The following is a 16,414-nucleotide window of genomic DNA, read 5'->3' as shown; positions in this document are numbered from 1 at the left end:
AGGACCCTCGGATGACAAACAAAGGCGTCCTGTCTATGAAAAGGCATAGCACCCCAGACCATCACCCATAGTTGTTGGGCTGTATCTACATCTACATCTACATTTATACTCCGCAAGCCACCCAACGGTGTGTGGCGGAGGGCACTTTACCTGCCGCTGTCATTACCTCCCTTTCCTGTTCCAGTCGCATATGCTTCGCGGGAAAAACGACTGTCGGGAAAGCCTCCGTGAGCGCTCGAATCTCTCTAATTTTACATTCGTGATCTCCTCGGGAGGTATAACTAGAGGGAAGCAATATATTCGATATCTCATCCAGAAACGCACCGTTTCGAAACCTGGACAGCAAGCTACACCGCGATGCAGAGCGCCTCTCTTGCAGAGTCTGCCACTTGAGTTTGCTAAACATCTCCGTAACGCTATCACGCTTACCAAATAACCCTGTGACGAAACGCGCCGCTCTTATTTGGATCTTCTCTATCTCCTCCGTCAACCGGATCTGGTACGTATCCCACACTGATGAACAATACTCAAGTATAGTTCGAACGAGTGTTTTGTAAGCCACCTCCTTTGTTGATGGGCTACATTTTCTAAGGACTCTCCTAATGAATCTCAACCCGGTACCCGCCTTACCAACAATTAATTTTATATGATCATTCCACTTCAAATCGTTCCGCACGCATACTCCCAGATATTTTACGGAAGTAACTGCTACCAGTGTTTGTTCCGCTATCATATTATCATGCAATAAAGAATCCTTCTTTCTATGCATTCGCAATATATTACATTTGTCTATGTTAAGAGTCAGTTGCCACTCTCTGCACCAAGTGCCTATCCGCTGCAGATCATCCTGCATTTCGCTGCAATTTTCTAATGCTGCAACTTCTCTGTATACTACAGCATCATCCCCGAAAAATGGTTCAAATGGCTCTGAGCACTATGGGACTTGACATCTATGGTCATCAGTCCCCTAGAACTTAGAACTACTTAAACCTAACTAACCTAAGGACAGCACACAACACCCAGGCATCACGAGGCAGAGATAATCCCTGACCCCGCCGGGAATCGAACCCATCCGCGAAAAGCCGCATGGAACTTCCGACACTATCTACTATGTCATTTGTGTATATTTTGAAAAGCAATGGTCCCATAACATTCCCGTGTGGCACGCCAGAGGTTACTTTAACGTCTGTAGACGTCTCTCCATTGAGAACAAAATGCTGTGTTCTGTTTGCTAAAAACTCTTCAATCCAGCCACACAGCTGGTCTGATATTCCGGAGGCTCTTACTTTGCTTATCAGGCGACAGTGCAGAACTGTATCGAACGCCTTCCGGAAGTCAAGGAAAATGGCATCTACCTGGGAGCCTGTATCTAATATTTTCTGGGTCTCACGAACAAATAAAGCGAGTTGGGTCTCACACGATCGCTGTTTCCGGAATCCATGTTGATTCCTACAGAGTAGATTCTGGGTTTCCAGAAATGACATGATACACGAGCGAATAACATGTTCTAAAATTCTACAACAGATCGACGTGAAAGATATAGGTCTATAGTTTTGCGCATCTGCTCGACGACCCTTCTTGAAGACTGGGACAACCTGTGGTCTTTTCCAATCATTTGGAACCTTCCGTTCCTCTAGGGACTTGCGGTACACGGCTGTTAGAAGGGGGGCAAGTTCTTTCTCGTACTCCGTGTAGAATCGAATTGGTATCGCGTCAGGTCCAGTGGACTTTCCTCTGTTGAGTGATTCCAGTTGCTTTTCTATTCCTTGCACACTTATTTCGATGTCAGCCATTTTTCCGAATGTGCGAGGATTTAGAGAAGGAACTGCAGTGCGGTCTTCCTCTGTGAAACAGATTTGGGAAAAGGTGTTAAGTATTTCAGCTTTACGAGTGTCATCCTCTGTTTCAATGCCATCATCATCCCGGAGTGTCTGGAATCAATCGAGCTTGTATCCGACCAGTGATGAGACCCGATTAGAACTGAACCCCGATGACCAACGAACCTACAAGAAGAAAAAAGCCCAGTAAACGTGGATTCTAAGATGCATACCTTAACAGCTATGCACACGTCTTCATTTTCTATACTGTGAAACAAATCTCTTCAACTGCAAGCTCTTCGTTTTGCATATTTTGCGAGAAGCTGGTATGGACCAAAACGAGAAAGAAATGTGTAGTAAACCTCGGCTCTAAAACGCATACCTTATGAGTTGTGAACACTTGCTGATCTTCGCTTCTGTGAAACACGTCTCCCCTATCGAACTAGTGCTGCTAGCTCTTAAGGTATGCACCTCAGAGGCCATGTTTACCGGACTTTGTTTCTACTTGTTGTATGAAGAATCCATTCCTGAAGTTCTGTCATCAATTTCTGAAACAAGCTGTCTCGGTTGGCGCGAACCTATCGTAAATGTGCTTTGTTGCGGTTGGCCGAGAAACGCGCACGGTATTTGAATCTGACAGATGAAGTACACGTTTTTGAGGCTGGTTTGTTTACAATATTACGGGAATTGGATGAGTTGGGCGCGGCAAAATATTCCGTATGACTGAGTGCGCTTCTGGGTGAATTCAGCAACGGTGGTCCTATACACTTGTTGCATCTATATTAAATGTCAGGGAATGGTGTTTCTTAAGTTTTCTTCATCCTGCATTTTTCATACTTAGGTAAAGATACAGGGTGAGCATAAGGGAAGAGCTTTTATGATTTTGAGTTGGACAATAAATTTAATTTCATTCTTTTCACCTTCGAATCCCACTCGTGGAAGTAATTACTTTCAGCTAAGACACTTACGTTCATTCAATGTAGTATAAGGAGAGTATGTCACCACTTTATAACCCAGTCATTTACACTATTTAAATTTAGACTGACAAATGCATTGTGTTACAGTGTCTCAGCGCACCGTGTGACTTTTTCAGGAATCGTTATCATTGGAGGGTGTTTTAGTGACGCGGCTCTACAGAGCCATAAGCGGCTACAGTTCTTAACACAGATGCTGCGCAGTTTCTGGAGGACATCGCATTCGATATGAGGAAATCCACGTGGCAGCAACAAGACAGGTGTCCAGACAATGAAACACAGATGATTACGAACTTCCTTAGCCGAATACTTGATCGTTGGAACGGTCATTCAGGAAATACAAAAATGACCTTCAGGCTCAGGACACTTAACACCTCTGGACTTTTACACGTGGAGTAAACGAAAACAAAAGGTCTGCAAGGAAACACTGACGCATGGCGTATAGCAAAGGGCCAGCTGCGATGTGTCCATATCAAGTTCAAAATGCAGCGTTCTCTCTCCAGAACCGCTTTGTCAGATGTATGAATGCTCAGGGTCAACATTGGGAACACTTAATAAGTCTATAAGATGAACATCAACAAAAGCGAAACGAGGATAATGGAACATAGTCTAACGAAATAAGATGATGCTGAGGAAATTAGATTAAGGAATGAGACACTTATAGTAGTAGATGAGTTTTGCTACTTGGGGAGCAAAATAACCGATGATGGTCGAAGTAGGGAGGATATAAAATGTAGGCTGGCAACGGCAAGGAAAGCGTTTCTGAAGAAGAGAAATTTGTTAACATCGAGTATAGATTTAAGTGTCAGGAAGTCTTTTCTGAAAGTATTTGTACGGGGTGTTGGATGTGAAACGTGGACGATAAATAGTTTAAAGACTAAGAGAATAGAAGCTTTCGAAATGTGGTGCTATAGAAGAATGTTGAAGATTAGATGGGTAGGTCATGTAACTAATGAGGAGGTACTGAATAGAATTGGGGAGAAGAGAAATTTGTAGCACAACTTGTCTATAAGAAGCGATAGATTGGTAGGACGTGTACTGAGGCATCAAGGGATCACCAATTTAGTACTGGAGGGCAGCGTGGAGGGTAAAAATCGTAGAGGCAGACCAAGAGATGAATACACCAAGCAGATTCAGTGGTGCAGTAGGTACTGGGAGATGAAAAAGCTTGCACAGGATAGAGTAGCATGGAGAGCTGCATCAAACCCGTCTCTGGACTGAAGACCACAACAACAACAACAGTAAACACACGAACGGTACCCCAGTTATTGTATCTGGTTACGTTTGCTATGACCTTCGCTCCTGGCGGTGGGACAGTAGTTTTACGTTCCTGTAATCTTATTATCGTTTGATCGGATTCGACATCACATTATGTCGTTCAAGACATCTTCTGTGGTTCTTTCAAGTGCCAGATTTTTTTAAAAAAAGTCGGTGTCGCAGCTCGGCAGCAATAAACGTTACAAATTATAGGCACGTCTCGTAAAATTCTCCGCATTGTACGGTATAACTTAGATCTTCAATATACTTACTCATGATGTGTGTATCTGGAGGTGTCCCGGCTTAGCTGCCTCGCACTGGACAGACTGCGTGTAATGTGGCACAGGCTGCTTCGGCTGTTAAGTGTGTCCCCATCTTCATTAAGCATTATCGTATAGTCCTCAATTCCTGTACGTTCACATACACATCGAGCCTCAGAAATGGGTAGCAAAAGGGGAGGAAGGAAGATTGGTGTTTCACCTCCCGTCGACGTGTAGATCATTACAGACCGGCCACAAGGAAGTCTATCAATTCTTTATCCCTTTGGTGCAGTTTTCCACTGCGGTGGACGGTTTTTAACGGTCGCTTCTTTGGCGTTTTCAACAGTTCACGAGGCTGCTAATATTGTAGTGTGCCAGTAAATAAGTAGTTTACTTTTCAGTTATGTTGTTATTAAAGGCCAAAACTGATCAGTAATGAGGTGTAATACATGATGCAGTAAAGGTCATCTTGTATTAAAAACATTGACAGCGTACGATGGATATTGAAAATTGTATTACCGTTGAGAGATTTTGAGCGAATAACGAGAAATGTAAATGTGAAGGGTCGGAAGGAGGACTGAACCGCCAACCATTTGGACACGAGTCCAGTGTGAGCAGTGATCGACTCGCGTTAATGCCGTTTTTCCTTTTGGGTATTTTGTCACCATCGAGTGGCGCCTTATTGCTCCCTCAGTTGCTGTCTGAACGAGTCGCTCACTTGCCTCCGTCAGTGGCAGCAGCAGCGATTATCGATACTGGTACTGCCGTAACTTCTTTGGTGTGGCAGTTACATTTCCGTGCCATGGTGTGTACGGGTAGTTGGTCAGTTGCGGAGGAGCAGCGAGGAAGTCTCTCCGGCGGCGTGACCGCGCGATCAGAGTTGTGTGGCACCAGCTGCGAGAACTGGTAAGTTCGTCGCCCACCGCACCTGCATACTGGAGTCGAGTAATCAGTGAACCTGTCACGAAAGCTCAACCGTTGTGACATCTCTCCGTTGACTGCTGCTTGTTGCATCCCGGGCTGTACCCGCAAGCAGCCACGTGATGGTGTGTTGGAGTCGCAAAATTTTGCACCCGTCTCCCTGTATGGTGTTTAACCTTTGAAATGGTTATAATTTGTTGGTGAAGAGCACCAGCGGTATCTTCTGCCCTGTGGCTGTTTACGTTCCGGTTACCTGCCCTGATCGTTGGCGTAGTTTTGCCGCAGTGTGTTTTCCTCGCCGTGTTGATGCTGTCCGGCACGGCGTGTAGTTGGACAGCTTGGTGTTGTTCTCCTTTTCTCTTTGAGTGTTTATTCTGCCTTGACTGTGTTTATACGCCAATTATTACGACGTAATCCTGCTGGGATCTTCGTCTTCGCTGGTACATTTGGTTGTCGTTCTGTTGGTCAGGTGGAATGGAATGGTTTAGGCGGTTGGTCAGTTCGTCAGCCGTCTGTAGGTCGTGCTGCAACTCTATTGTTTAGTGTTTCGCTTGGCTGTTCGCCTCGCCTACGCTGTAGGTTGGAGTTTCCTCCCCAGACCGACCTTTGGTACACTTCTGAGCACCACTGTTTGTTGTTTGTCATTTTATTTGGTCGCAGGTATTGTGCCAGGCCTTCAGCCATGTATTAATGTTGTCTGTTTTCTGTTTAGTATATGGCCTTCAGCCGAACTTCATAACAACTCTAAGATTAGGCCTTCAGCCACGTTTCATTTAAAATTCTTCTTGATCTGTATTTAGGCCTTCAGAATCTGTGGCTTTAATGTATAAATCCTTGTCTGTAAGCTTTCTCTTTAACTATCTTGAATTCTTGAAGCGGCCTTCAGCCGTGTTATGTAAATGTTTATCTTAAGGTTGTTGGCTCAAAAATGGTTCAAATGGCTCTGAGCACTATGCGACTTAACTTCGGAGGTCATCAGTCGCCTAGAACGTAGAAGTAATTAAACCTAACTAACCTAAAGACATCACACACATCCATGCCCGAGGCAGGATTCGAACCTGCAACCGTAGCGGTCCAGACTGTAGTGCCTAGAACCGCACGGCCACTCCGGCCGGCTCTTAACGTTGTCTTTCATTATTCTTGAGTAATTGTTTGGGCCTTCAGCCGACATGATATTTCAAGTTTTGTTAAGATGTTTTTCTGCTGTACTGTGTACAAGCTTATATTTAAAGTCTCTCTTTTATTATGTAAAGGAATTTGTTTAATTGGGCTTTCAGCCGAAGAATGAACTTGAATTTTCCTTAATATGGCCTTTACCCGGAATTTGTAAATGCTTCTCTTTTAAAGAATTTCCTTACCTGATTTGAAATATTATTTCGGCCTTTAGCCGAGAAGATACTATAATTTTACTTAAGTAAGGCCTTCAGCCATTAGTCTGAATCCTGGTGTTTTAAAAGCAATCATTTAAACTTGTTCTGGGGAAGTTACCTGGGCGCTGAGCCGTGAATTGACCTTTGTTGTCTTAAAGAGAGAACTGTGCATTGGTTTGAGAAATAAAGTTGTATGTGTTCTTGTGTAATTAACAGTAATAGACCGTGGCCGGTTTCCACAACCTGATCCGCTGTGTGCTGCGAAACCAGATTTCACAGTGTGTATAACGCCAATATCTCATCAGCGTAGTGTAGAGTAGTGTAGTGTAGCAGATGATACGGTATCTGTCTGGGACTGAGAATTCGCGCATCTGGTCACGAGAAGACTCGATACGACGCCATCGCAGTAATAAGTGCTCGCGGACACGACCATCAGCTGTTCAAACATTTGTCGAACCACCGGCGCTGCGATAGGAACGGGATTACGTGGTCTGTTGGAGTTTAATTACCCAGCTAACACGGAGGTAGCGGCCACACCGATAGACGCTGCAGTTCCCGCACCCAGTGGCTTCGGTCTGCCGCCAGAGACGTAGTGTCCTCGTAAAACTCAATCTCAATGCGACCACTGTAGTCGCGATTTATCGCAACAACTACGGAAATTATTCTTTTGTTGTAATGAACAAATGGCCTTCTTGCGTGCTGCAGTACAGTATTAGGTTCTTTAATGTACGAAACATCATATGTGCGCACTCTACAATATGGCTTGTTTTATAGTACCACAGCAATGATACTGATACATTTGACAATGTTCCCTTATGTTTTCTTACGCTGAATAGGTAATTACGATTGTTTTCTTCTGCTACCGACTTTTACTGCTTTCGTCCACGTCATTACAGACAAACTTGAACTGGAAATGTTAACTGCGTTCTTTGCTTTTACTGTAGTAACTATTTCTCTGTATTGTTGGTGCAATAACAGTTAATTCGTTTCTGACTGCATACCTTCAGAGGCTGATAAACTTTCTTGTCTTTTTTTAAAAAAATCGATTTTATCTGTTTCATTTGAGCGTGTGTGAGTGTTGCCAAAGCGGTCGCAAGCGTCGGGAAGGCTTCAGCAGAGTAAACAAGAAATGTTCCGAAGGGGGAACCAGTGTGATTGCAGTACTGGTAGTGAGAAAAGGCAGGCAGTGGAGAACGTAGGGTAAAAAGTAAGTGGTGGGGAGGATTGGAGCAAAAGTTGAGTAGTTTTGTTGCTCACAGTAGTGGATCACAGGCAAACATGCCATACTGACAGACGCTGAATACTGCGACTGTGCCATCTAGCGATACAAATGAAGTCATACATATTTTAATAGTGAAGCACTCTTGCGTTTGCACTATCAGAAGACGTGAGGCGAGGAGCAGTGTTCAACTGAAAAAGAAGCTCCTGTTTCAAACAAGGTCTCTTCTCACCAATTTTCGCGTCTGTTGTTGTTCACAAATGGGAATAAAATTTCTATGTTTACTGATCTACTGCCCTGAAGAAAATCATTGAACGAAATCAGTTCAGCATCCAAGAACTTTTACTCATTTATCGTTTTTTCTCGGGAAACAAACGTTGTTTACATTGTCATCTTTTATACAGGGTCGTTCATTGATAGTGACCGGGCCAAATATCTCACGAAATAAGCATCAAACGAAAAAACTACAAAGAACGAAACTCGTCTAGCTTGAAGGGGGAAACCAGATAGCGCTGCCATAGGTCAAACGGATATCAACGGCGTTTTTTTAAATAGGAACTCCCATTTTTTATACATTTTCGTGTAGTACGTCAAGAAATATGAATGTTTTAGTTGGACCACTTTTTTCGCTTTGTGACAGATGACGCTGTAATAGACACAAACGTGTAAGTACGTGGTATCACGTAACATTCCGCCAGTGCGGACGGTATTTGCTTCGTGATACATTACCCGTGTTAAAATGGACCGTTTACCAATTGCGAAAAAGGTCGATATCGTGATGATGTATGGCAAGTGTGATCAAAATGCTCAACGGGCGTGTGCTATGTATGCTGCTCGGTATCCTGGGCGACATCATCCAAGTGTTCGGACCGTTCGCCGGATAGTTACGTTATTTAAGAAAACAGGAAGTGTTCAGCCACATGTGAAACGTCAGCCACGACCTGCAACAAATGATGCCTGAGTAGGTGTTTTAGCTGCTGTCGCGGCTAATCCGCACATCAGTAGCAGACAAATTGCGCGAGAATCGGGAATCTCAGAAACGTCGGTGTCGAGAATGCTTCATCAACATCAATTGCACCCGTACCATATTTCTATGCACCAGGAATTGCATGGCGACGACTTTGAACGTCGTGTACAGTTCTGCCACTGGGCACAAGAGAAATTACGGGACGATGACAGATTTTTTGCAAGCGTTCTATTTAGCGACGAAGCGTCATTCACCAACAGCGGTAACATAATCCGGCATAATATGCATCATTGGCCAACGGAAAATCCACGATGGCTGTGACAAGTGGAACATCAGCGACCTTGGCGGGTTAATGTATGGTGCCGCATTATGGGAGGAACGATAATTGGCCCCCATTTTATCGAAGGCACTCTGAATGGTGCAATGTATGCTCATTTTCTACGTAATGTTCTACCGATGTTACCACAAGATGTTACCACAAGATGTTACCACAAGATGTTACCACAAGATGTTACCACAAGATGTTACCACAAGATGTTACCACAAGATGTTACCGCAAGATGTTACCGCAAGATGTTACCGCAAGATGTTACCGCAAGATGTTACCGCAAGATGTTACCGCAAGATGTTACCACAAGATGTTACCACAAGATGTTACCACAAGATGTTACCACAAGATGTTACCACAAGATGTTACTACAAGATGTTACCACAAGATGTTTCACAGCATGACGGAATGGCGATGTACTTCCAACATGATGGATGTCCGGCACATAGCTCGCGTGACGTTGAAGCGGTATGGAATAGCATATTTCATGACAGGTGAATTGGTCGTCGAAGCACGTTCACCGGATCTGACGTCCCCGGATTTCTTTCTGTGGGGAAAGTTGACGGATACCCACGTGCGAACATTACGGAAGGCGAACTACTCGCTGTTGAGAGGAATGTCGTTACACGTATTGCCAAATGCATTGAGGTTGACGGACATCATTTTGCGCATTTATTGCATTAATGTGGTATTTACAGGTAATCACTCTGTAACAGCATGCGTTATCAGAAATGGTAAGACTACAAAGGTACATGCATCACATTGGAAGAACCGAAATAAAATGTTCAAACGTACCTACGTTCTGTATTTTAATTTAAAAAACCCACCTGTTACCAACTGTTCGTCTAAAATTGTGAGCCATACGTGTGTGACTATTACAGCACCATTTATCACAAAGCGAAAAAAGTGGTCCAACTAAAACATTCATATTTCTTTACGTACTACACGATTATGTAATAAAAGATGGGGGTTCCTATTTAAAAAAAAAAAAAACGCAGTTGATATCCGTTTGACCTATGGCAGCGGCATCTAGCGGGCCAACCATAGCGCCATCTGGTTTCCCCCTTGAAGCTAGACGAGTTTCGTTCTTTGTAGTTTTTTCGTTTGACGCTTATTTCGTGAGATACTTGGCCTGGTCACGATCAGTGGACCACCCTGTATATTCACATGACTGCTGGTAGAATTGTAGTAGGTGACGATTCGTGTAAGTCTCAGAAACGAAGTAAGTTTCATTGTAATCAAAATGATGCAGAAATTGTCGAAAAGTTTCAAAATTCAGACACGCTTTTGGTATAGTGCGACAAAACGCAGCTCTTTTCTTGTGAAAAGCACTAAGATCGGTATTTTTCGTGTTAATCTTCCCACCGCAAGTTAGTTTTCAGATGTTTTCGGTATCGGTGATGTTCCACACCTCGATCCGCCGGTCTCCCTGCAGCATAGCACACGCAACATCGCGACGACTCCTGATAACCTTGCGCTTCCTGCAGTGCCTTCGCGGGATAAATTCTAGTGTCCGATGCCACTTGTCGGCTTTGATCAATGACCTCGCACCTAAGACAAAGACGCTACGTACACACAATTCATGAAAGCAACGGATCATAGACGTAAACAAACGAATGTAGCATATGATAAAATCACATTCACAAAGTTATTTACTTAGTCATGAATTACAACGAAACGAATTGAACATAACGAAAATAATTAAGAACAAGAATTAAAAACATATTTTCATGTCTGGCAAGTTGTACGACTGGATTCGTGATTCCCTCTCAGAGAGGTCACAGTTCGTAGTGATAGACTGTAAATCATCGAGTAGAACAGAAGTCATATCTGGCGTTCCGCAAGGTAGTGCTGTTCCTGGTTTACATAAATGATCTAGGTGATAATCTGAGCAGCCCCCTCAGATTGTTTGGAGATGACGCTGTAATTTACCGTCTAGTAAAATCATCAGACGATCAATTCCAATTACAAAATGATCTACAGAGAATTTCTGTATGGTGCGAAAAGTGGCAATTGGCACTAAACAAAGAAAAGTGGGAGGTCATCCACATAGGTACTATAAGAAATGCGATAAATTTTGGGTACACGATAAACAGCACAAATCTAAGGGCTATAAATTCGACTAAATACCTAGGAATTACAATTACGAGCAACTTAAATTGGAAAGACCACACAGATAATATTGTGAGGTAGGCGAAACAAAGACTGCACTTTATTGGCAGAAGACTTAGAAGATGTGACAAACCCACTAAAGAGACGGCCTACATTACACTTGTCCGTCCTATGCTGGAATATTGCTGCGCGGTATGGGATCCTTACCCGGTAGGATTGACGGAGGACATCGAAAAAGTGCAAAGAAGGGCAGCTCGTTTCGTGTTATCGCGCAATAGGGGTGAGAGTGTCACTGATATGATAAGCGAGTTGGGGTGCCAGTCAATGAAACAAAGGCGGTTTTCTTTGCGGCGAGTTCTATTTACGAAATTTCAATCACCAACTTTCTCTTCCGAATGCCAAAATATCTTGATGACACCCACCTACGTAGGGAGAAATGATCATCATAATAAAATAAGAGAAATCAGAGGTCGAACGGAAAGATTTGTGTGTTCTTTTTTCTCACCCCGCCATTCGAGAGTGGAATGGTAGCGAAGTAGTATGAAAATGGTTCGATGAACCCTCTGCCAGGCACTTAAGTGTGAATTGCAGAGTAACCACGTACATGTTGATGTAGATTTAGGCGACTAGAAAAGCACAGAGAACCTTTAAATTTCATTACAGTAAAGTGCATGGTGAAGTGACACTATTATAGAATATCGTTAATTTTATATTAATTATTGAATCTAACGGGAGAAGCGCAGGAAGTGGTGGTTTGGGCGGGGAGAAACTGAAATGTATCAGACAAACGGGAAAATTAAGTGAATGGCAACAAATACAAAACAGTAGGATAAAATGTGGAGAAACCGACACACTAAATTCTAAAAGAAAGGCCAGTACATGACAAACGAATATATACAAAAAGTAAAGAATACTGAATCGATAACTAGAATTAATCTATGTAGGTAAATTCCAGTTACAGATTCCAACCGCTCCATGATTCATACGCAAATTATTTTTGCAGTTGTATGCACTGAAACGTTCTACCATTTCTACATTTGATTGCTTCCTAAAATTACTGCGGGGTATAACAAAAATTGGAATCGTTAACTAGAACTGACCTTCTGTATAGGTCAGTTCTGGTTACCGATTCCAATATTAGCACCTTTTCTGCAGTAGTTCAGAGAGAAATTACAAATGCAGAAATATTAGTCTACATTTTGGTGCACACATATGTGAAAAAAAAACGATCTAATTAATGAATCATCGAATGGTTGAAACAGGTAACTAGAATTGACCTACATAGGAGATCAGTTCTACTTACCGATTCGAACTATTTATGATTTTGGACATTTTTGCAGTAAATCTATGCACCATGTTTTTGTAAGATTTATGAATTTCTTATTGATCTCAGGACTACTACGAAAAACTATTAAATATTGTAGTTACAACTTCCAAATATTTCTCTTTTTTATAGTAATGAAGATTATGATACCATATGTAGAAATTCTATAACACTTTAGTGCACACACTTGTTGTTAAAACCATCTAAATAACGAACCGTGGAATGGCTGGAATCGGTAACTAGAATTAACCTAAAAAGGTCAGTTCCAGTTAGCTATTCCAGTATTTCTTAGAACCTACTTTTTGTCAATTTGCGTTACTGGTGTGCTCGTCTCTTTAGATTTAACAATTACTATTACAAGTTAACGCTGATTCACAATATTATGAGTTCACCATGAGCTATACTGTACTGGCTTCAAACGTTCTCTGTGCATCTCTTACTCGCATAAATTATGATAATAATTTATTTTAGTCATGCGTATTTCTCTTTTACTGTTATTATTTATTTTCATTACCTTTTATTCTTGTCGGTATAGTTCGCAGCTAAGTAATCAATCGTGTGAAGTGTGTGTGCAATTTTATCGTATGCTATATTCGTTTGTTTACGAATATGGTCAGTTGCTCTCAAAGACTGCCTCTATGTAGCGTCTGTGCCTTAGGTATGACGTCATTGCTCAAAGCCGACGAGTGGAATCGGACAGCACAATTGACCCAGAGTATCACATACAGCACCGGTACGGCCACGTCTAGAATCAGCAGCTTTAGTTGTATTCTGTGCAAACAGGAGATTGGGTGCATACATTTTCATGAACGTCAAACGACCCTGATTTGCTCGGGACTCGTTATAACAAAGAATTACTCCCCCCCCCCCCCCCCCCCCCGCAATGCTGTGTTTGATTACAAGATGTACGAGTACAACGAACTGAGCAACAGCAGGAAAAACAAAAATGACGGCAAACGACAGAGCCTGCTCATTTGTTGATCTGTTATTTTTCATCAGTTCGAGTTGTTCGTGCGAAGCATAAGGCGAAGTGTTCCTAGATATTACGCGTGGGGATTGGAAAGTACTGCATGAACTAAGTAACCAAAGGAACCTACTGCGAAAAGTGGCACACGCAGAGTGTTCTGCGTCTTACTTGTGTTGGAGAGTGAGGACGTCAGCAGCAGCTACAGCCTGAGACACACAGCCTAATGCATCAAATTCTTTCAGCAAATGGACGCACAGAAACCACTTAGTACGTCCTCACGTCTTGCTTTTCAGCTGCGAATTCCAGCGTCAGAGACGACACGAAACGCAGGCAAGAGGAATTCTCTTGTGCTTTAAACAGAATCATTTGGCTCTGTCCTGAATAATGACGCACATATGTATTTCTTACTGAAATACGACAGTCCGGCAGGTAAAAATAAACACGCGTGGCCTGACACACAGAACACACAGAGTCGTAAACAAATTTTCGTCGTCATTTCAAACTGCTCTTTTGCAAATAAATGGTGAATCTAGAAACACGAACCAGTCTTCTTGCACTCACTTCTTGGTAAAATTCAGCTTCCTGGCCGGCCGAAGTGGCCGTGCGGTTAAAGGCGCTGCAGTCTGGAACCGCAAGACCGCTACGGTCGCAGGTTCGAATCCTGCCTCGGGCATGGATGTTTGTGATGTCCTTAGGTTAGTTAGGTTTAACTAGTTCTAAGTTCTAGGGGACTAATGACCTCAGCAGTTGAGTCCCATAGTGCTCAGAGCCATTTGAACCATTTTTTCAGCTTCCTGATTTACAGCTCAATGTTCACCGCTGCTTAAGGAAAATAGTACCGCAGCTGCGTTTCTGAGGAGATCAGTGATCACACGCAGCAAACATGGGTTGGAGAAAGTGTTACCAGTTCTTAATTTCCACTTTAGATCGCCTGAATTTTAAAATACCTTATTATAAATGGATTAGCTTGAAACGTCCCCTAAGAAAAATTAATGGATTACTGTGCTGGTAAACCCCTTACGTTATTTGATTTTCAAACAGCTGAGCAAAACTGAACGTACTCCAACGATTACATAAAAATCAGTTGACAATTATTTCCGAATCCATTCCCAACTTTACCGAGCGAGGTGGCGCAGTGGTTAGACACTGGACTCGCATTCGGGAGGACGACGGTTCAATCCCGCGTCCGGCCATCCTGATTTAGGTTTTCCGTGATTTCCCTAAATCACTCCAGGCAAATTCCGGGATGGTTCCTCTGAAAGGGCACGGCCGCCATCCTTCCCTAATCCGATGAGACCGATGACCACGCTGTCTGGTCTCCTTCCCCAAAACAACCAACCAACCATTCCCAACTTTGTTTTGGCGCTAAGATTTTTCTTAACCTTGTGTTTTTCGATAGCTTTGTGTACGAGAACCGTTTTTTCCAAAAGTCAAATTAATTAAGAATTATCTTACGTCCACTATGAGTCAAGCACGGCTGTCTAATTCTTCAGTTACTCAATAAAGTCAGCTACTGTGACAGAGGAGGTCTATCGGAGCAAGTAGTTTAGAGTAGCTACGACTGCCGTGACGCAAAGGCAGCAGGTATTGGGAGTAGATTTTAGAGATTTCTGGTTGGGCGCAGATGTCACTGTGAAACGTCCCCTTACAAAAATTATACATGACTGTGCTTAAACTGACACACAATATTTTTAGCCCAACACAATCTGACTTTCAATAATCCCTACAAAAGAATGGCCCTGACTAACAGTAACCTATACCTTTCATGAATCACTTACCTCACAAAAATCTTCGTTACTCGAACTACTGCAATACAGGGAGCGCCCATACTGCCAGCTAAATAAAAGATTCTAACTACTGAAGGCACTAACTACTGATAGGCATAGGTAGCAAATGAACGATTTTGTCAGAGAACAAACAATGTATTTACCTTAACAGTGTTCAAAAGATATATCAGTTCATGACATCCAGTCTTACAAATTTACTGTCTCTGATGGACACACGTCCAGATCATCCGCTCTCAAAATTCCGCCATCTCTCTCCCCACATCCACCACTGCTGGCGGCTCACCTCAAACTGCACAACGCCACGCACGGTGTTGTTCACATCCAACTGCCCAACACTACAATGGCGAATATTCCAACAATGCCAACCAGCCACAGACTACACGCAGCACAACCAGTGATTTTCATGTAGAGCGCTATGTGGCGTTACTAATATAGAAACCTAAACAGCCTACTTACAAGCTTGAGTATAGGTTAGTTTGCGGGGAGGGGGAGTCACACACACACACACACACACACACACACACACACACACACACACACAGAGACAGAGAGAGAGAGACAGAGAGAGAGAGAGAAAGAAAGAAAGAGAGAGAGAAGGGTGGGAGGGGGGAGGGGATGTGGTATGAGCAGTTTCTTTCTTCTGTTTTCCTGTTTGTAGAGACTTAAACGACGTCGTTTAAGTGCAAAAATGGTTCAAATGGCTCTGAGCACTATGGGACTTAACATCTGAGGTCATCAGTCCGCTAGAACTTTGAACTAATTAAAACTAAACAGCCTAACGACATCACACACATCCATGCCTGAGGCAGGATTCGAACCTGCGACCGTAGCGATCGCTCGGCTCCAGACTGTAGCGCCTAGAACCGCTCGACCACCGAGGACGGCTCGTTTAAGTACACAAGTAATTTAAAATACAGAGGCGCTTCAGTAGCAGAGTAGCAGTGAGCTCTTAAATCACTCATACTTCCAAGAATTAGCGACATTTCCGAGGCTACAGCGAGAGTTTTGCGTCTGGACGAAGCATGAAGAAGTGACAACTATCTGAGTAGTTCTTTTGACTGGAAATTTTAAAATGACTGCTTTGTCACACTTTTCCAATTTCAAACGAAAT

This window comes from Schistocerca piceifrons, chromosome 8, assembly GCF_021461385.2.
Source record: "Schistocerca piceifrons isolate TAMUIC-IGC-003096 chromosome 8, iqSchPice1.1, whole genome shotgun sequence".
In the NCBI taxonomy this organism is placed as follows: Eukaryota; Metazoa; Arthropoda; class Insecta; order Orthoptera; family Acrididae; genus Schistocerca; species Schistocerca piceifrons.
Note: the sequence above shows the minus strand (reverse complement) of the source record.